Source organism: Lissotriton vulgaris, chromosome 12 (genome assembly GCF_964263255.1).
Source record: "Lissotriton vulgaris chromosome 12, aLisVul1.2, whole genome shotgun sequence".
In the NCBI taxonomy this organism is placed as follows: domain Eukaryota; kingdom Metazoa; phylum Chordata; class Amphibia; order Caudata; family Salamandridae; genus Lissotriton; species Lissotriton vulgaris.
In genome coordinates this window covers 426,253,005-426,275,645 of record NC_141700.1, presented here as the reverse complement: position 1 = coordinate 426,275,645, position 22,641 = coordinate 426,253,005, and positions in this window count along the sequence as shown.

Genomic DNA, 22,641 nt, shown 5'->3' with positions numbered 1-22,641 from the left:
CACAATAGTTACAAGCATCTGTAACAGAGCACTCACAGTCAGGGATAAGAGCCAAAGATCCTGCGTGTGACCACCATCTCCACCACCAATACATACTACTGATACATACCACCATCACCAAAACCACCACCAATATCACCACCCCCACCAATACCACCACAAATACCACCAATACCACCACCACCAAAACAACCTCCACCACCACCAATACCAATAACACCACCAATACCACCAATACCACCACAACTAACACCACCAATATCACCACTAATACCATCACCAATACCACCAATACCACCACCAGCAATACCACCACCAATACCCCACCACGAATACCTCCACCACCGCCAATAGCACCACCACCACAAATACCACCACCACCAATACCACCACCGCCACCAATGCCACCTCCACCAATACTACCACCACCACCAATACCACCACCGCCACCAATACTACCACCACCATCAATATCTCCAATAGTACCACCATCACCACTAATACCACCACTACCAATACCACCAACACCAATACCACCACCACCAATACCACCACCACCACAAATACCACCACCACCACCAATAGCACAACCACCAATCCAATACCACCACCACCAATCCAATACCTCCACCACCAATATCACTGCACAAACCACCACTAATTCCAATACTACCACCACTACCAATACCAATACCACCAATACCACCAGTATGACCACCAATACCATCACTAATACCACCACCAATACCACTACCACCACCAATATCACCACCACCACCACCAATTTCACCACCATTATTACCACCACCACTACCACCAATACCACCAATAACAATACCACCACCAATACAACCACCACCACCAATAACACCACCACCACAAATACCACCAATGCCACCACCACCAATGCCACCACCACCAACATCACCACCAATACCACCACCACCAATACCACAACCAGAAATATCACCAATACCAGTACTACCAATACCACCACCACCACCCATACCACCAGCACCAATACCACCACCACCAATACCACCACCTCCAATAACAATACCACCCCCGAAACCCCCATTACCAATACCACCGCCACCAATACCAATACTGTCACCTAAAGCAATAACATCACCACCAATGCCAATACTGCCACCAATACCAACATAACCACCACCAATACCTACACCACCAATACCAGCACCACCAGCACTACCACCACCACCAATATCAATACCACCCCCGAAACCCCCATTACCAATACCACCGCCACCAATACCAATACTGTCACCTAAACCAATAACATCACCACCAATGCCAATACTGCCACCAATACCAACATAACCACCACCAATACCTACACCACCAATACCAGCACCACCAGCACTACCAATACTACCACCACCACCAATATCAATACCACCACCACCAATACTAATACCACCACCTCGTGGTCCGAGACCTATTATTTCAAACACGTAAAAAATCACAATTTAATCAATTAAAAGGCGTATGTTATTTTGACAACCCTGATCAATCAATGAAGAAAGAGTAGAAAATAGGCAACAGCAACAAACTCAAAATATATATACAATATTTTAATCTATTGTCAAGTTTTTGAAACAAAAGCACAATTCACAGTATTAAGTACTTTTCTTTATATGCATTGTCCCGTATTCAGAACGTGCAGTCGAGCAAAAGGGGTGTCAAAAGAGAGTGAACGTGATAAGGTGAAAGGAGTCACACAGATTTACGAAATTATATTCCAAACACTTCAAAAGAAACACCAGCCAACGAAGGCCGGAAACATATATAACCTGGCCACTTCAATTAGTCAGCACAATTTCCCTAATTATTCCTTGGCATATGATGTAAAAAATGTCTGCACTATATCTTGGAGGCTGATATAGTTAGTGGTCCAGGTTAATTAATGAAATGTCGACGTTTCGACTCGTCTTGCGGCCTTGCGGTCGTTCTATTCCTGGGCCATGCGAGTCTTCTTCAGGACAGGTGGGACGGGACAATATAGGGATCTCATTGATGACCCTGAGAGAAATATAAAAACCCATTAGGGTTTGGGCTGTTGCCTAGTTGCTTAAAAATATAAGGGCAGAATTCCAAGAATGCTTACCCTTCTAGGGAATTAATGGTCGTGATTCCCACTCCACATAGACTCAGTCCTTACTTTTCCAGGGAGGTTATCCAAGTAGTCTGGAAAATCAATAAGGAGCCCATTTGTAAAACCAAATATTAACCTAGTTTTTCACATCAGGCAGAAGATTTTTAAATAATTACCTCTGCGGTCTTGTTTAGTTTCCTATCCGATGGATATTCATGTGTCACTGTATATCTTAAAGATCTGTATCCAATCGTAGGTATTGGAAAATTTCAATATAGTTAAAGGCGAGTCGCCTTTAACTATATTGAAATTTTCCAATACCTATATATATAGTCCCTTTTGCTCGACTGCACGTTCTGAATACGGGACAATGCATATAAAGAAAAGTACTTAATACTGTGAATTGTGCTTTTGTTTCAAAAACTTGACAATAGATTAAAATATTGTATATATATTTTGAGTTTGTTGCTGTTGCCTATTTTCTACTCTTTCTTCATTGATTGATCAGGGTTGTCAAAATAACATACGCCTTTTAATTGATTAAATTGTGATTTTTTACGTATTTGAAATAATAGGTCTCGGACCACTGTTTGTTTATACCAATACGTTACCCAGGTCCAGTACCTTTTGGGTCACCCCATTTCTTTAATGGAATACCACCACCTCAGCGCCTCCCACTCACTAGTAAAGCAGGGGCACTGTACGGGGCCAGAGCTGCCACCAAGACCATCCATCCCTCCCTTCATGCATGCCAGAAAGCTCATACCGCTCTGCACCAGGAGGAGAAGCCAGGGCCCTAATACAGCTGAAGTGTTTTTTTTATTAGGCCAAAGATAGCAATGACATTACGCAGTGCCAAACTGCACACTCAAATCACAGAGAGGGCAGGGAATAGCCCAACTCAGCTCTTCCTCCTGAACCGCTACAGTGTAATCACAGAGTGAAAGGTGTTGGAGCACTTTGTTAGTATTTATAGCTCTGATCATATGTAACTCTCACTCCACACTTTGTGAGAGCCTGGCCATGTCAAAGGGGGCACCAAATCTTGCCCCATCTGCCAAATTCAGATAAATAATCACGAGAAGACTCAGAGCCTTGGGTACGCCATCTTCGGCTGCCAAGGTCTACTTCCCACAATTCTTATTTCCACCACTGAGAATTACTCATTACTTTGAGTATTTGTCTGTTTTTCAGAAATTTAGTGTATTAAATTCTTTGGAAGAGTGTAACCAGCAACAATGGTTTTGTGTAGTCTACACTACATCTTTTCTTATGTGACTTGTAAAGCATGTGTTTAACCGCGATAGCCCATGCAGACTATGTTACATGCAATAACCAAGAAGAACAAAGCGATACAAAGGGGGATATAGGACGGAGCGTTTGAGCAAATCAAACACTCACCCCCAGTCAACTGATCTGCGTTAAATCCATCACCATTCTTTAGCTCACTCAGCCACCCCAGTTCAGACATTGCCTTATGCAAATCAGTCTGACCCTGTGCCTCATGGGAACAGAAAAGCCCGAACTGCCAAGCCATGTCTTCCCTGGACCGGAAGCAAGCATCCTGGGACAGGTTTCGGATTCATAATCCTCATCAACAAGGCTATCTTGAATCCAGTGGCCAAGTGAGCAAGGGACTCACGACTAAGCATACCCTGCCAACTTAGGGCAAACAAAGCGATCCAAAAGGGGATAATGGACGGAGTGTTTGCGCAAATCAAACACTCACCCCCAGTCAACTGATCTGGGTTTAATCCATCACCATTCTTTAGCTCACTCAGCCACCCCAGTTCAGACATGGCCATATGCAAATCAGTCTGACCCTGTGCCTCATGAGAACAGTCCAGCCCGAACTGCCAAGCCATGTCTTCCCTGGACTGGAAACAAGCATCCTGGGACCGGGTTCGGATTCATAATCCTCATCAGCCAGACTATCTTGAATCCAGTGGCCAAGTGAGCAAGGGACTCACGTCTGAGCATAACCTGCCAACTTAGGGTGAACAAAGCGATACAAAAGGGGATAATGGAAGGAGCGTTTGATCAAATCAAACACTCACCCCCAGTCAACTGATCTTGGTTTAATCCATCACCATTCTTTAGCTCACTCAGCCACCCCAGTTTAGACATGGCCATATGCAAATCAGCCTGACCCTGTGCCTCATGGGAATAGTCCAGCCCCAACTGCCAAGCCATATCTTCCCTGGACCGGAAACAAGCATCCTGGGACCGGTTTCAGATTTATAATCCTCATCAACCAGGCTATCTTGAATGCAGTCGCCAAGTGAGCAAGGGACTCACGTCTGAGCATACCCTGCCAACTGAGGGCGAACAAAGCGATACAAAAGGGGATAATGGACGGAGCGTTTGAGCAAATCAAACACTCACCCCCAGACAACTGATCTGGGTTTAATCCATCACCATTCTTTAGCTCACTCAGCCACCCCAGTTCAGACATGGCCATATAAAAATCAGTCTGACCCTGTGCCTCATGGGAACAGTCCAGCCCAAATTGCCAAGCCATTTCTTCCCTGGACAGGAAACAAGCAACCTGGGACCGGTTTCGGAATCATAATCCTCATCAGCCAGGCTATCTTGAATCCCGTGGCCAAGTGATCAAGGGACTCACGTCTGAGCATACCCTGCCAACTAAGGGCGAACAAAGCGATACAAAAAGGGATAATGGATGGAGAGTTTGAGCAAATCAAACACTCACCCCCATTCAACTGATCTGGGTTTAATCCATCACCATTCTTTAACTCACTCAGCCACCCCAGTTCAGACATGGCCATTTGCAAATCAGTCTGACCCTGTGCCTCATGGGAACAGTCCAGCCCGAACTGCCAAGCCATGTCTTCCCTGGACCGGAAACAAGCATCCTGGGACCGGTTTCGGATTCATAATCCTCATCAGCCAGGCTATCTTGAATCCATTGGCCAAGTGAGCAAGGGACTCACATCTGACCATACCCGGCTAACTTAGGGTGAACAAAGCGATACAAAAGGGGATAATGGACGGAGCGTTTGAGCAAATCAAACACTCACCCCCAGTCAACTGATCTGGGTTTAGTCCATCACCATTCTTTAGCTCACTTAGCCACCCCAGTTCAGACATGGCCATATGCAAATCAGTCTGACCCTGTGCCTCATGGGAACAGTCCAGCCCGAACTGCCGAGCCATGTCTTCCCTGGACCGGAAACAAGCATCCTGGGACCGGTTTCAGATTCATAATCCTCATCAGCCAGGCTATCTTGAATCCAGTGGCCAAGCGAGCAAGGGACTCACGTTGATTTTTTAATATATTTAACACAATTGTAATTTTTTTTAATTAATTTGTAATTAGTGTCTATTTATATGATTTATATTTAAATAGGAAGTATTTACTTGCCCTATTATTGCACTCACTGTAGTTGGAATAGTAATTTTACCCCTACGCTATCCAATGCTTTCCCTACTGTTGCACTTACTGGAGTGGGAATAGTAATTTTTACCCCTACGCTATCCAACGCTTTCCCTACTGTTGCACTCTCTGGAGTGGTAATACTAATTTTTACCCCTACGCTATCCAATGTTTTCCCTACTGTTGCACTCTCTGGAGTTGGAATAGTAATTTTTATCCCTACGCTATCCAATGCTTACCCTACTGTTGCACTCACTGGAGTGGGAATAGTAATTTTTACCCCTACTCTATCCAACGCTTTCCCTACTGTTGCACTCGCTGGAGTGGGAATAGCAATGTTGACCCCTACGCTAGCCAACGCTTTCCCTATTTTTGCACTCTCTGGAGTAGCAACAGTAATTTTTACCTCTACGCTATCCAACGCTTTCCCTACTGTTGCACTCTCTGGAGTGAGAATAGTAATTTTTACCCCTACGCTATCCAACGTTTTCCCTATTGTTGGACTCTCTGGAGTTGGAATAGTAATTTTTACCCCTACTCTATCCAAAGCTTTCCCTCCTGTTGCACTCACTGTAGTTGGAATAGTAATTTTAACCCCTACGCTATCCAACGCTTTCCCTACTGTTGCACTCAGTGGAGTAGGAATAGTAATTTTTATCCCCACGCTATCCAACGCTTTCCCTAATGTTGCACTCTTCGGAGTACGAATAGTAATTTTTACCCCTACGCTATCCAACGTTCTCCCTACTGTTGCACTCTCTGGAGTGGGCAGAGTAATTTTTACACCTACGCTATCCAACACTTTACCTACTGTTGCACTCTCTGGAGTGGGAATAGTAATTTGTACCCCTATGCTATCCAACTCTTTCCCTACTGTTGCACTCTCTAGAGTGGGAATAGTCATTTTTACCCATACGCGATCCAATGTTTCCCTACTGTGGCACTCGCTGAGTGGGAATAGTAATTTTTATCCCTTCGCTATCCAACGCTTTCCCTACTGTTGTACTCACTGGAGTGGGAATAGTAATTTTTACACCTACGCTATCCAACACGTTACCTACTGTTGCACTCTCTGGAGTGGGAATAGTAATTTGTACCCCTACGCTATCCAACACTTTCCCTACTGTTGCACTCTCTGGAGTGGGAATAGTAATTTTTACCCCAACACTATCCAACGCATTCCCTACTGTTGCACTCGTTGAGTGGGAATAGTAATTTTTAGCCCTACGCTATCCAATGCTTTCCCTACTGTTGCACTCACGCCATTATTATCCACTTTAAAATATCCATTTGGAGTCAACATTATATTTTATATGGCCAACATTCAAATCAGCATATGTGTTTTAGATTCTTTTTTAATGAATACAAAGAAACATAGAGTGTTGCATGATGGCTGAATCCAAGTGATCTCTAGAACATTTATTAATTTGCAGATGTTCTAGAGATCGTGATGACTAGAACTAGCTGATGAAGCACATTTAGCACGCGGCTACAGCGATTTTACAAGCAGCACTCTTGGTGAGTTCCATGGATTATAGGGCAAGCGTATGCTAACTATGATAATTAATTCCTCATAAGAGCCACTAAAACATCTCTCTTATTTTATTTCTACTGAACGTATATTAATTGGTGGCCCCTCCGACACAGTGAAAAATTACCAGACCTGATAAAAAGGTATTTTGGGACCAAAGTTTTTTAAGTAACTAACATAGGAGAAATAGTGGGGTTCTTATAACATACCATCCTCCCCCTTCGTGTTGCCTCTGTAGATAATGTAAATCATTACCATATCCTGAATAAATGGGATTTTTGTAACTCTGAGCGTGGACCCAAAACAGGACACCTCTATTGTCTTTAACAATTTAGACCTCAGAATGAACACCTGAGTGAGACATTCCAACAAACATTTTGAGGTAAGATACCCTTAGACTATAGGTTGGGTCATATTGAAAATCGACCACAATAGGTATTATAACCTTTGACCATTTGAAGTATAAAGATTTTTTGTTTTATTTAGTTGTTCGCTCCCCACGAGATTACTGGCACAACCACCAGTATAATGTATTGTCTATTACAATTCCAATGTATAAATAAAAACCGCCATGTTTGAGAAATGTTAACCTTTGGAAATGTTTGATCTGTAGAAATGTCAGCCTTTGGAGAAAATAGCTTTTTCCCATATAGTTTGTGACAGTCACATACATTAGATAATTGCTTTAAGATACTGTGTATAAGTTCCATTATGATGTAGTAACTTTGTGTTTCTTTATAGAAACTGTCCTGAGGAAGGTTTTTCAACCGAAATGCCGAGTCGACTTGTGTTCTCATGAACATTTTTAACGTTTTATGTAAAATGTATAAATATTTGTATATGATGTACTCTAAAATTGTATGAATTTTTTTTTAATCTGTCCAAGAATGTTTCATAAATTCATGTTTAATTTTTTTATTCTGTTGTAGTGTCTTAACCTGTCACATAAAAAGAATGTTTTATGATATTGTCACTGAATGATTGATATTTCTGCATGCTGTTGTCTAGAAATAAACATTGATAGATATAGTATTTGTTGTGATTTAGATACTTGGTGTTTGGGTCTAGAAATCGAACCTGTGCAGTGGGTACCAAATCCCGGGGGATCACTCCTACGGGCATTCTTGACTCTAGGGACATTGCAACTTTTTCTTCTCATTCCCCTGGTCCCAGACCGTATTTTAGGGGGCCTCCTATACTTTCTTTCTGTGTAATTTACAACACTTACACATCTTCTTCACTGCACTGTTTATCACTACTTTGAAGAAGTTGCAGGCCAGTCTCTTTCTCTGATATTTACAATCTAGCAAGCAGTCGAGAAGGCCCTTTATTGCAATGCAATAGGTCTCGCATTTGCGAGAGTTTAAATAGTTAGTATTGTAAATGAAAATGCCTTTTATTTATGTTTTAAAACACAAAACATAAATAAAAGGCATTGTCATTTACAATGCCAATAGCTCAAACTTGCGGAAATGCTAGACCTATTACATTTGAATGCTTTTCTGCATTAGCCCCACTTAAACGTTTCTGTTTGTAATAGGATTGCTGACAGTCCAGGGCCGCTATGCTGAAGAAACAGCTCCTACAGCTGGCTGTTAAAGTACGCTCTCTTATAGTGAATAAAACACTATAGCTCCGAATACCCCAGCAAACTGCTTCACAGTGCTCAAAGCGTCAGAGATGAAGAAAATGGGTGAGATGTGACAGCAGGTTCATGTAAATTATTTTTGCAGCGTACAGTTACATTTTCAGTATCTGTCCTATTTGGTAGTGTTCCAATTCATTGAAATATTAAGATAAGTCTTCCAGAGGATGGAGCCTAGATTAGTCCTAGTACTTTCTCTTTGTTTTCGAAGATGAGATGGTTAATACGTAGGATCCTTTGCTAGGCATCTTGGGGCATATATTAAGTAGGGCTTTGTTTCTGTTTTTTTGGTACTCCAGTAGTGCCCCAGTCTCATGCCTTATGCCTTGGATTCGCTTTTACTTCTCACTGGTGGGCAGAGAGTATTGAAGAGCCTTGAATAGATGTGATCTCTTGAACATAGGCTGAGTACGAGATTGGTTGCCTTGTTTTAGACATGTGGTGTTTTTTTAAATATTTAAGTAACCTCTGTTTAGTGCTGAGATGATTGCTATATATTTTTGGTGTATTCATGGGCTGTGTCAACTATTGTCCGGTGTTTCTTGTAGAAATAGTTTGGAAAGGTGATTACATGATATGTGGTTTTTACTTTATGCCAACTAAATAACAGTGATATTTGGGTGGGTTGCTTAAGACGTGTTTTTGCTGCTCCCTGGACATCCATGACAGCTTTAGAAGTCCTCCTAAATCCTTATATTTCATTTTTAGGTCTCGCCTAAGCAGCGCTTTTGCTGTTTCTTTGAGACATGCTGTATTCAAGATATAGGCATGGAGCTCACTTTCCGCCCATCTTTTTTAATGGGCTCCTGTCACTGTCCTTTGTAGATGGTTGCTTTTCATTGGTCAATAGGTTTAGTAGTCCCTCCATTATACTGCCTTTTCTCCTCTTGTAACCTCCCATGAGGACACCCCCTGTTACACATTACGTTTTAATAGAAGCCTTGTAACACTATTTTCTTAAATAGTTTTCTCCTGCCTGCTGGAGGAAGGACATGCTCTCCTGCAATGCTTTTAAGCATCAGTTCTCTAGTTCCAAAGTGGCAGCTTGCCGTGCTTGAAATGTGATAATGGAAACCACACCTCTTTTCTATTGTTGTGTGCGGCTCGACTAACTCAATGTTTATTTATTTACTTTTATTTTTACTTAAAGCTGTCTGTTTATCAATGGCGGCCACATGTGTTTCCTTTTGTTGCCCATGTCTTGCCTACACTTGTTTGTTTAAAATTCAGGTCCGAGCAGCAATGCACAACTCGCGGATCTCACTGCAATTGACCATTAGTTCTCTGTGCCTCTCCCACAGCGACCTACAGTCTTTAGCGACTGGAGAGATCAGGCGTATCTGGAGCTCGTGCAGGGTCCCTGTAAACAGAGTAAGCCCAGCAGGCCACTTCCCATTTGGCCGAGATCAGCCTATTTGGTGAGAGCCTGGCCATGTCAAAGGGGCACCAAATCTTGCCCCATCTGCCGAATTCAGATAAATAATCACGAGAAGACTCAGAGCCTTGCGTACGCCATCTTCGGCTGCCAAGGTCTACTTCCCACAATTCTTATTTCCACCACTGAGAATTACTCATTACTTTGAGTATTTGTCTGTTTTTCAGAAATTTAGTGTAATAAATTCTTTGGAAGAGTGTAACCAGCAACAATGGCTTTGTGTAGTCTACACTACATCCTTTCTTATGTGACTTGTAAAGCATGTGTTTAACCTTGCAGACTATGTTACATGTAATAACCAAGAAGAACCAAGCGGTACAAAGGGGGATAATGGACGGAGCGTTTGAGCAAATCAAACACTCACCCCATACAACTGATCTGGGTTTAATCCATCACCATTCTTTAGCTCACTCAGCCACCCCAGTTCAGACATGGCCTTATGCAAATCAGTCTGACCCTGTGCCTCATGGGAACAGTCCAGCCCGAACTGCCAAGCCATGTCTTCCCTGGACCGGAAACGAGCATCCTGGGACCGGATTCGGATTCATAATCCTCATCAGCCAGGCTATCTTGAATCCAGTGGCCAAGTGAGCAAGGGACTCACGTCTGACCGTACCCAGCTAACTTAGGGCGAACAAAGCGATACAAAAGGGGATAACGGACGGAGCGTTTGAGCAAATCAAACACTCACCCCCAGTCAACTGAACTGGGTTTAATCCATCACCATTCTTTAGCTCACTCAACCACCCCAGTTCAGACATGGCCATATGCAAATCAGTCTGACCCTGTGCCTCATGGGAACAATCCAGGCCGGACTGCCAAGCCATGTCTTCCCTGGACCGGAAACAAGCATCCTGGGACCGGTTTCGGATTCATAATCCTCATCAGCCAGGCTATCTTGAATCCAGTGGCCAAGCGAGCAAGGGACTCACGTCTGAACATACCCTGCCAACTAAGGGCGAACAAAGCGATACAAAAAGGGATAATGGACGGAGAGTTTGAGCAAATCAAACACTCACCCCCATTCAACTGATCTTGGTTTAATCCATCACCATTCTTTAGCTCACTCAGCCACCCCAGTTCAGACATGGCCATATGCAAATCAGTCTGACCCTGTGCCTCATGGGAACAGTCCAGCCCGAACTGCCGAGCCATGTCTTCCCTGGACCGGAAACTAGCATCCTGGGACCGGTTTCAGATTCATAATCCTCATCAGCCAGGCTATCTAGAATCCAGTGGCCAAGCGAGCAAGGGACTCATGTTGATTTTTTAATATATTTAACACAATTGTATTTTTTTTAAATTAATTTGTAATTAGTGCCTATTTATATTATTTATATTTAAATAGGAAGTATTTACTCGCCCTACTATTGCACTCACTGTAGTTGGAATAGTAATTTTACCCCTACGCTATCCAACGCTTTCCCTACTGTTGCACTTACTGGAGTGGGAATAGTAATTTTTACCCCTACGCTATCCAACGCTTTCCTTACTGTTGCACTCTCTGGAGTGGTAATAGTAATTTTTACCCCTACGCTATCCAATGTTTTCCCTACTGTTGCACTCTCTGGAGTTGGAATAGTAATTTTTATCCCTACGCTATCCAATGCTTACCCTACTGTTGCACTCACTGGAGTGGGAATAGTAATTTTTACCCCTACTCTATCCAACGCTTTCCCTACTGTTGCACTTGCTGGAGTGGGAATAGCAATGTTTACCCCTACGCTATCCAACGCTTTCCCTACTTTTGCACTCTCTGGAGTAACAACAGTAATTTTTACCTCTACGCTTTCCAACGCTTTCCCTACTGTTGCACTCTCTGGAGTGAGAATAGTAATTTTTACCCCTACGCTATCCAACGTTTTCCCTACTGTTGCACTCTCTGGAGTTGGAATAGTAATTTTTACCCCTAATCTATCCAAAGCTTTCCCTCCTGTTGCACTCACTGTAGTTGGAATAGTAATTTTAACCCCTACGCTATCCAACGCTTTCCCTACTGTTGCACTCAGTGGAGTAGGAATAGTAATTTTTATCCCTACGCTATCCAACGCTTTCCCTACTGTTGCACTCTTCGGAGTACGAATAGTAATTTTTACCCCTACGCTATCCAACGTTCTCCCTACTGTTGCACTCTCTGGAGTGGGCAGAGTAATTTTTACACCTACGCTATCCAACACTTTACATACTGTTGCACTCTCTGGAGTGGGAATAGTAATTTGTACCCCTATGCTATCCAACTCTTTCCCTACTGTTGCACTCTCTAGAGTGGGAATAGTCATTTTTACCCATACGCGATCCAAAGTTTCCCTACTGTTGAACTCGCTGAGTGGGAATAGTAATTTTTATCCCTACGCTATCCAACGCTTTCCCTACTGTTGTACTCACTGGAGTGGGAATAGTAATTTTTACACCTACGCTATCCAACACTTTACCTACTGTTGCACTCTCTGGAGTGGGAATAGTAATTTGTACCCCTACGCTAACCAACACTTTCCCTACTGTTGCACTCTCTGGAGTGGGAATAGTAATTTTTACCCCTACACTATCCAACGCCTTCCCTACTGTTGCACTCGTTGAGTGGGAATAGTAATTTTTAGCCCTACGCTATCCAATGCTTTCCCTACTGTTGCACTCACGCCATTATTATCCACTTTAAAATATCCATTTGGAGTCAACATTATATTTTATATGGCCAACATTCAAATCAGCATATGTGTTTTAGATTCTTTTTTAATGAATACAAAGAAACATAGAGTGTTGCATGATGGCTGAATCCAAGTGATCTCTAGAACATTTATCAATTTGCAGATGTTCTAGAGATCGTTACGACAAGAACTAGCTGACGAAGCACATTTAGCACGCGGCTACAGCGATTTTACAAGCAGCACTCTTGGTGAGTTCCATGGATTATAGGGCAAGCGTATGCTAACTATGATAATTAATTCCTCTTAAGAGCCACTAAAACATCTCTCTTATTTTATTTCTAGTGAACGTATACTAATTGGTGGCCCCTCCGACACAGTGAAAAATTACCAGACCTGATAAAAAGGTATTTTGGGACCAAAGTTTTTTAAGTAACTAACATAGGAGAAATAGTGGGGTTCTTATAACATACCATCCTCCCCCTTCGTTTTGCCTCTGTAGATAATGTAAATCATTACCATATCCTGAATAAATGGGATTTTTGTAACTCTGAGCGTGGACCCAAAACAGGACACCTCTATTGTCTTTAACAATTTAGACCTCAGAATGAACACCTGAGTGAGACATTCCAACAAACATTTTGAGGTAACATACCCTTAGACTATAGGTTGGGTCATATTGAAAATCGACCACAATAGGTATTATAACCTTTGACCATTTGAAGTATAAAGATTTTTTGTTTTATTTAGTTTTTCGCTCCCCACGAGATTACTGGCACAACCACCAGTATAATGTATTGTCTATTACAATTCCAATGTATAAATAAAAACCGGCATGTTTGAGAAATGTTAACCTTTGGAAATGCTTGATCTGTAGAAATGTCAACGCTATAGCCTTTGGAGAAAATAGCTTTTTCCCATATAGTTTGTGACAGTCACATACATTAGATAATTGCTTTAAGATACTGTGTATAAGTTCCATTATGATGTAGTAACTTTGTGTTTCTTTATAGAAACTGTCCTGAGGAAGGTTTTTTAACCGAAATGCCGCGTCGACTTGTGTTCTCATGAACATTTTTAACGTTTTATGTAAAATTGTATAATATTTGTATAATATGATGTACTCTACAATTGTATGAATTTTTTTTTAATCTGTCCAAGAATGTTTCATTAATTCATGTTTAATTTTTTAATTCTGTTGTAGTGTCTTAACCTGTCACATAAAAATAATGTTTTATGATATTGTCACTGAATGATTGATATTTCTGCATGCTGTTGTCTAGAAATAAACATTGATAGATATAGGATTTGTTGTGATTTAGATACTTGGTGTTTGCGTCTAGAAATCGAACCTGTGCAGTGGGTACCAAATCCCGGGGGATCACTCCTACGGGCATTCTTGACTCTAGGGACATTGCAACTTTTTCTTCTCATTCCCCTGGTCCCAGACCGTATTTTAGGGGGCCTCCTATACTTTCTTTCTGTGTAATTTACAACACTTACACATCTTCTTCACTGCACTGTTTATCACTACTTTGAAGAAGTTGCAGGCCAGTCTCTTTCTCTGATATTTACAATCTAGCAAGCAGTCGAGAAGGCCCTTTATTGCAATGCAATAGGTCTCGCATTTGCGAGAGTTTAAGTAGTTAGTATTGTACATGAAAATGCCTTTTATTTATGTTTTAAAACACAAAACATAAATAAAAGGCATTGTCATTTACAATGCCAATAGCTCAAACTTGCGGAAATGCTAGACCTATTACATTTGAATGCTTTTCTGCATTAGCCCCACTTAAACGTTTCTGTTTGTAATAGGATTGCTGACAGTCCAGGGCCGCTATGCTAAAGAAACAGCTCCTACAGCTGACTGTTATATTACGCTCTCTTATAGTGAATAAAACACTATAGCTCCGAATACCCCAGCAAACTGCTTCACAGTGCTCAAAGCTTCAGAGATGAAGAAAATGGGTGAGATGTGGCAGCAGGTTCATGTAAATTATTTTTGCAGCGTACAGTTACATTTTCAGTATCTGTCCTATTTGGTAGTGTTCCAATTCATTGAAATATTAAGATAAGTCTTCCAGAGGATGGAGCCTAGATTAGTCCTAGTACTTTCTCTTTGTTTTCGAAGATGAGATGGTTAATGCATAGGATCCTTTGCTAGGCATCTTGGGGCATATATTAAGTAGGGCTTTGTTTCTGTTTTTTTGGTACTCCAGTAGTGCCCCAGTCTCATGCCTTATGCCTTGGATTCGCTTTTACTTCTCACTGGTGGGCAGAGAGTATTGAAGAGCCTTGAATAGATGTGATCTCTTGAACATAGGCTGAGTACGAGATTGGTTGCCTTGTTTTAGACATGTGGTGTTTTTTTAAATATTTAAGTAACCTCTGTTTAGTGCTGAGATGATTGCTATATATTTTTGGTGTATTCATGGGCTGTGTCAACTATTGTCCGGTGTTTCTTGTAGAAATAGTTTGGAAAGGTGATTACATGATATGTGGTTCTTACTTTATGCCAACTAAATAACAGTGATATTTGGGTGGGTTGCTTAAGACGTGTTTTTGCTGCTCCCTGGACATCTATGACAGCTTTAGAAGTCCTCCTAAATCCTTATATTTCATTTTTAGGTCTCGCCTAAGCAGCGCTTTTGCTGTCTCTTTGAGACATGCTGTATTCAAGATATAGGCATGGAGCTCACTTTCCACCCATCTTTTTTAATGGGCTCCTGTCACTGTCCTTTGTAGATGGTTGCTTTTCATTGATCAATATGTTTAGTAGTCCCTCCATTATACTGCCTTTTCTCCTCTTGCAACCTCCCATGAGGACACCCCCTGTTACACATTACGTTTTAATAGAAGCCTTGTAACACTATTTTCTTAAATAGTTTTCTCCTGCCTGCTGGAGGAAGGACATGCTCTCCTGCAATGCTTTTAAGCATCAGTTCTCTAGTTCCAAAGTGGCAGCTTGCCGCGCTTGAAATGTGATAATGGAAACCACACCTCTTTTCTATTGTTGTGTGCGGCTCGACTAACTCAATGTTTATTTATTCACTTTTATTTTTACTTAAAGCTGTCTGTTTATCAATGGCGGCCACATGTGTTTCCTTTTGTTGCCCATGTCTTGCCTACACTTGTTTGTTTAAAATTCAGGTCCGAGCAGCAATGCACAACTCGCGGATCTCACTGCAATTGACCATTAGTTCTCTGTGCCTCTCCCACAGCGATCTACAGTCTTCAGCGACTGGAGAGATCAGGCGTATCTGGAGCTCGTGCAGGGTCCCTGTAAACAGAGTAAGCCCAACAGACCACTTCCCATTTGGCCGAGATCAGCCTATTTGGTGAGAGCCTGGCCATGTCAAAGGGGCACCAAATCTTGCCCCATCTGCCGAATTCAGATAAATAATCACGAGAAGACTCAGAGCCTTGCGTACGCCATCTTCGGCTGCCAAGGTCTACTTCCCACATTTCTTATTTCCACCACTGAGAATTACTCATTACTTTGAGTATTTGTCTGTTTTTCAGAAATTTAGTGTAATAAATTCTTTGGAAGAGTGTAACCAGCAACAATGGCTTTGTGTAGTCTACACTACATCCTTTCTTATGTGACTTGTAAAGCATGTGTTTAACCACAATAGCCCTTGCAGACTATGTTACATGCAATAACCAAGAAGAACCAAGCGGTACAAAGGGGGATAATGGACGGAGCGTTTGAGCAAATCAAACACTCACCCCATACAACTGATCTGGGTTTAATCCATCACCATTCTTTAGCTCTATCAGCCACCCCAGTTCACACATGGCCTTATGCAAATCAGTCTGACCCTGTGCCTCATGGGAACAGTCCAGCCCGAACTGCCAAGCCATGTCTTCCCTGGACCGGAAACGAGCATCCTGAGACCGGTTTCGGATTCATAATCCTCATCAGCCAGGCTATCTTGAATCCAGTGGCCAAGTGAGCAAGGGACTCACGTCTGACCGTACCCAGCTAACTTAGGGCGAACAAAGCGATACAAAAGGGGATAACGGACGGAGAGTTTGAGCAAATCAAACACTCACCCCCATTCAACTTATCTGGGTTTAATCCATCACCATTCTTTAGCTCACTCAACCACCCCAGTTCAGACATGGCCATATGCAAATCAGTCTGACCCTGTGCCTCATGGGAACAGTCCAGCCCGAACTGAAAAGGCATGTCTTCCCTGGACCGGAAACAAGCATCCTGGGACCGGTTTCGGATTCATAATCCTCATCAGCCAGGCTATCTTGAATCCATTGGCCAAGTGAGCAAGGGACTCACATCTGACCATACCCGGCCAACTTAGGGTGAACAAAGCGATACAAAAGGGGATAATGGGCGGAGCGTTTGAGCAAATCAAACACTCACCCCCAGTCAACTGATCTGGGTTTAGTCCATCACCATTCTTTAGCTCATTCAGCCACCCCAGTTCAGACATGGCCATATGCAAATCAGTCTGACCCTGTGCCTCATGGGAACAGTCCAGCCCGAACTGCCGAGCCATGTCTTCCCTGGACCGGAAACAAGCATCCTGGGATGATTCATATTCCACATCAGCCAGGCTATCTTGAATCCAGTGGCCAAACGAGCAAGGGACTCACGTTGATTTTTTAATATATTTAACACAATTGTAATTTTTTAAATTAATTTGTAATTAGTGTCTATTTATATTATTTATATTTAAATAGGAAGTATTTACTTGCCCTACTATTGCACTCTCTGGAGTGGTAATAGTAATTTTTACCCCTACGCTATCCAATGTTTTCCCTACTGTTGCACTCTCTGGAGTTGGAATAGTAATTTTTATCCCTACGCTATCCAATGCTTACCCTAATGTTGCACTCACTGGAGTGGGAATAGTAATTTTTATCCCTACTCTATCCAACACTTTCCCTACTGTTGCACTCGCTGGAGTGGGAATAGCAATGTTTACCCCTACGCTATCCAACGCTTTCCCTACTTTTGCACTCTCTGGAGTAGCAACAGTAATTTTTACCTCTACGCTATCCAACGCTTTCCCTACTGTTGCACTCTCTGGAGTGAGAATAGTAATTTTTACCCCTACGCTATCCAACGTTTTCCCTACTGTTGCACTCTCTGGAGTTGGAATAGGAATTTTTACCCCTACTCTATTCAAAGCTTTCCCTCCTGTTGCACTCACTGTAGTTGGAATAGTAATTTTAACCCCTACGCTATCCAACGCTTTCCCTACTGTTGCACTCAGTGGAGTAGGAATAGTAATTTTTATCCCTACACTATCCAATGCTTTCCCTACTGTTGCACTCTTCGGAGTACGAATAGTAATTTTTACCCCTACGCTATCCAACGTTCTCCCTACTGTTGCACTCTCTGGAGTGGGCAGAGTAATTTTTACACCTACGCTATCCAACACTTTACCTACTGTTGCACTCTCTGAAGTGGGAATAGTAATTTGTACCCCTATGCTATCCAACTCTTTCCCTACTGTTGCACTCTCTAGAGTGGGAATAGTCATTTTTACCCATACGCGATCCAATGTTTCCCTACTGTTGCACTCACTGAGTGGGAATAGTAATTTCTATCCCTACGCTATCCAACGCTTTCCCTACTGTTGTACTCACTGGAGTGGGAATAGTAATTTTTACACCTACGCTATCCAACACTTTACCTACTGTTGCACTCTCTGGAGTGGGAATAGTAATTTGTACCCCTACGCTATCCAACACTTTCCCTACTGTTGCACTCTCTGGAGTGGGAATAGTAATTTTTACTCCTACACTATCCAACGCCTTCCCTACTGTTGCACTCGTTGAGTGGGAATAGTAATTATTAGCCCTACGCTATCCAATGCTTTCCCTACTGTTGCACTCACGCCAATATTATCCACTTTAAAATATCCATTTGGAGTCAACATTATATTTTATATGGCCAACATTCAAATCAGCATATGTGTTTTAGATTCTTTTTTAATGAATACAAAGAAACATAGAGTGTTGCATGATGGATGAATCCAAGTGATCTCTAGAACATTTATTAATTTGCAGATGTTCTAGAGATCGTGACGACTAGAACTAGCTGACGAAGCACATTTAGCACGCGGCTACAGCGATTTTACAAGCAGCACTCTTGGTGAGTTCCATGGAATATAGGGCAAGCGTATGCTAACTATGATAATTAATTCCTCATAAGAGCCACTAAAACATCTCTCTTATTTTATTTCTAGTGAACATATACTAATTGGTGGCCCCTCCGACACAGTGAAAAATTACCAGACCTGATAAAAAGGTATTTTGGGACCAAAGTTTTTTAAGTAACTAACATAGGAGAAATGGTGGGGTTCTTATAACATACCATCCTCCCCCTTCGTTTTGCCTCTGTAGATAATGTAAATCATTACCATATCCTGAATAAATGGGATTTTTGTAACTCTGAGCGTGGACCCAAAACAGGACACCTCTATTGTCTTTAACAATTTAGACCTCAGAATGAACACCTGAGTGAGACATTCCAACAAACATTTTGAGGTAAGATACCCTTAGACTATAGGTTGGGTCATATTGAAAATCGACCACAATAGGTATTATAACCTTTGACCATTTGAAGTATAAAGATTTTTTGTTATATTTAGTTTTTCGCTCCCCACGAGATTACTGGCACAACCACCAGTATAATGTATTGTCTATTACAATTCCAATGTATAAATAAAAACCGGCATGTTTGAGAAATGTTAACCTTTGGAAATGTTTGATCTGTAGAAATGTCAACGCTATAGCCTTTGGAGAAAATAGCTTTTTCCCATATAGTTTGTGACAGTCACATATATTAGATAATTGCTTTAAGATACTGTGTATAAGTTCCATTATGATGTAGTAACTTTGTGTTTCTTTATAGAAACTGTCCTGAGGAAGGTTTTTTAACCGAAATGCCGCGTCGACTTGTGTTCTCATGAACATTTTTAACGTTTTATGTAAAATTGTATAATATTTGTATAATATGATGTACTCTACAATTGTATGATTTTTTTTTTTAATCTGTCCAAGAATGTTTCATTATTTCATGTTTAATTTTTTAATTCTGTTGTAGTGTCTTAACCTGTCACATAAAAATAATGTTTTATGATATTGTCACTGAATGATTGATATTTCTGCATGCTGTTGTCTAGAAATAAACATTGATAGATATAGGATTTGTTGTGATTTAGATACTTGGTGTTTGCGTCTAGAAATCGAACCTGTGCAGTGGGTACCAAATCCCGGGGGATCACTCCTACGGGCATTCTTGACTCTAGGGACATTGCAACTTTTTCTTCTCATTCCCCTGGTCCCAGACCGTATTTTAGGGGGCCTCCTATACTTTCTTTCTGTGTAATTTACAACACTTACACATCTTCTTCACTGCACTGTTTATCACTACTTTGAAGAAGTTGCAGGCCAGTCTCTTTCTCTGATATTTACAATCTAGCAAGCAGTCGAGAAGGCCCTTTATTGCAATGCAATAGGTCTCGCATTTGCGAGAGTTTAAGTAGTTAGTATTGTACATGAAAATGCCTTTTATTTATGTTTTAAAACACAAAACATAAATAAAAGGCATTGTCATTTACAATGCCAATAGCTCAAACTTGCGGAAATGCTAGACCTATTACATTTGAATGCTTTTCTGCATTAGCCCCACTTAAACGTTTCTGTTTGTAATAGGATTGCTGACAGTCCAGGGCCGCTATGCTGAAGAAACAGCTCCTACAGCTGACTGTTATATTACGCTCTCTTATAGTGAATAAAACACTATAGCTCCGAATACCCCAGCAAACTGCTTCACAGTGCTCAAAGCTTCAGAGATGAAGAAAATGGGTGAGATGTGGCAGCATGTTCATGTAAATTATTTTTGCAGCGTACAGTTACATTTTCAGTATCTGTCCTATTTGGTAGTGTTCCAATTCATTGAAATATTAAGATAAGTCTTCCAGAGGATGGAGCCTAGATTAGTCCTAGTACTTTCTCTTTGTTTTCGAAGATGAGATGGTTAATGCGTTGGATCTTTTGCTAGGCATCTTGGGGCATATATTAAGTAGGGCTTTGTTTCTGTTTTTTTGGTACTCCAGTAGTGCCCCAGTCTCATGCCTTATGCCTTGGATTCGCTTTTACTTCTCACTGGTGGGCAGAGAGTATTGAAGAGCCTTGAATAGATGTGATCTCTTGAACATAGGCTGAGTACGAGATTGGTTGCCTTGTTTTAGACATGTGGTGTTTTTTTAAATATTTAAGTAACCTCTGTTTAGTGCTGAGATGATTGCTATATATTTTTGGTGTATTCATGGGCTGTGTCAACTATTGTCCGGTGTTTCTTGTAGAAATAGTTTGGAAAGGTGATTACATGATATGTGGTTCTTACTTTATGCCAACTAAATAACAGTGATATTTGGGTGGGTTGCTTAAGACGTGTTTTTGCTGCTCCCTGGACATCCATGACACCTTTAGAAGTCTTCCTAAATCCTTATATTTCATTTTTAGGTCTCGCCTAAGCAGCGCTTTTGCTGTCTCTTTGAGACATGCTGTATTTAAGATATAGGAGTGGAGTAGTGTGGCTCACTGGTTAGAGGCGGCAGACCCGAGAGCAGAGGACGGCCCGGGACCAGGGTTTGATTCCCGACGCGGCAGGTTTCTGGACCAGGGTCAGCGGACTCGATAATTCTCTCGCCTCGGTGCCCACTCTGATCAGCGATCACACTCGGCAACTCTGGGCACTAGCTTGCCTCATCTTCACTAACGGCCCCACCAGACCGCCGGGGATGCCTGGTCTCACCCTGGAGATACCCATTAAGGGACCATCTCTCAGGGAAGCCAGGAAGGGTTTCGCAGCGGTCGAAGCGCGGAGGTACCCCTTCGGGAGTGATTCCTGCGCTATATAAGCACACAATTAATTAATTAATTAATAGGCATGGAGCTCACTTTCCGCCCATCTTTTTTAATGGGCTCCTGTCACTGTCCTTTGTAGATGGTTGCTTTTCATTGATCAATAGGTTTAGTAGTCCCTCCATTATACTGCCTTTTCTCCTCTTGTAACCTCCCATGAGGACACCCCCTGTTACACATTACGTTTTAATAGAAGCCTTGTAACACTATTTTCTTAAATAGTTTTCTCCTGCCTGCTGGAGGAAGGACATGCTCTCCTGCAATGCTTTTAAGCATCAGTTCTCTAGTTCCAAAGTGGCAGCTTGCCGCGCTTGAAATGTGATAATGGAAACCACACCTCTTTTCTATTGTTGTGTGCGGCTCGACTAACTCAATGTTTATTTATTCACTTTTATTTTTACTTAAAGCTGTCTGTTTATCAATGGCGGCCACATGTGTTTCCTTTTGTTGCCCATGTCTTGCCTACACTTATTTGTTTAAAATTCAGGTCCGAGCAGCAATGCACAACTCGCGGATCTCACTGCAATTGACCATTAGTTCTCTGTGCCTCTCCCACAGCAATCTACAGTCTTCAGCGACTGGAGAGATCAGGCGTATCTGGAGCTCGTGCAGGGTCCCTGTAAACAGAGTAAGCCCAACAGACCACTTCCCATTTGGCCGAGATCAGCCTATTTGGTGAGAGCCTGGCCATGTCAAAGGGGCACCAAATCTTGCCCCATCTGCCGAATTCAGATAAATAATCACGAGAAGACTCAGAGCCTTGCGTACGCCATCTTCGGCTGCCAAGGTCTACTTCCCACATTTCTTATTTCCACCACTGAGAATTACTCATTACTTTGAGTATTTGTCTGTTTTTCAGAAATTTAGTGAAATAAATTCTTTGGAAGAGTGTAACCAGCAACAATGGCTTTGTGTAGTCTACACTACATCCTTTCTTATGTGACTTGTAAAGCATGTGTTTAACCACAATA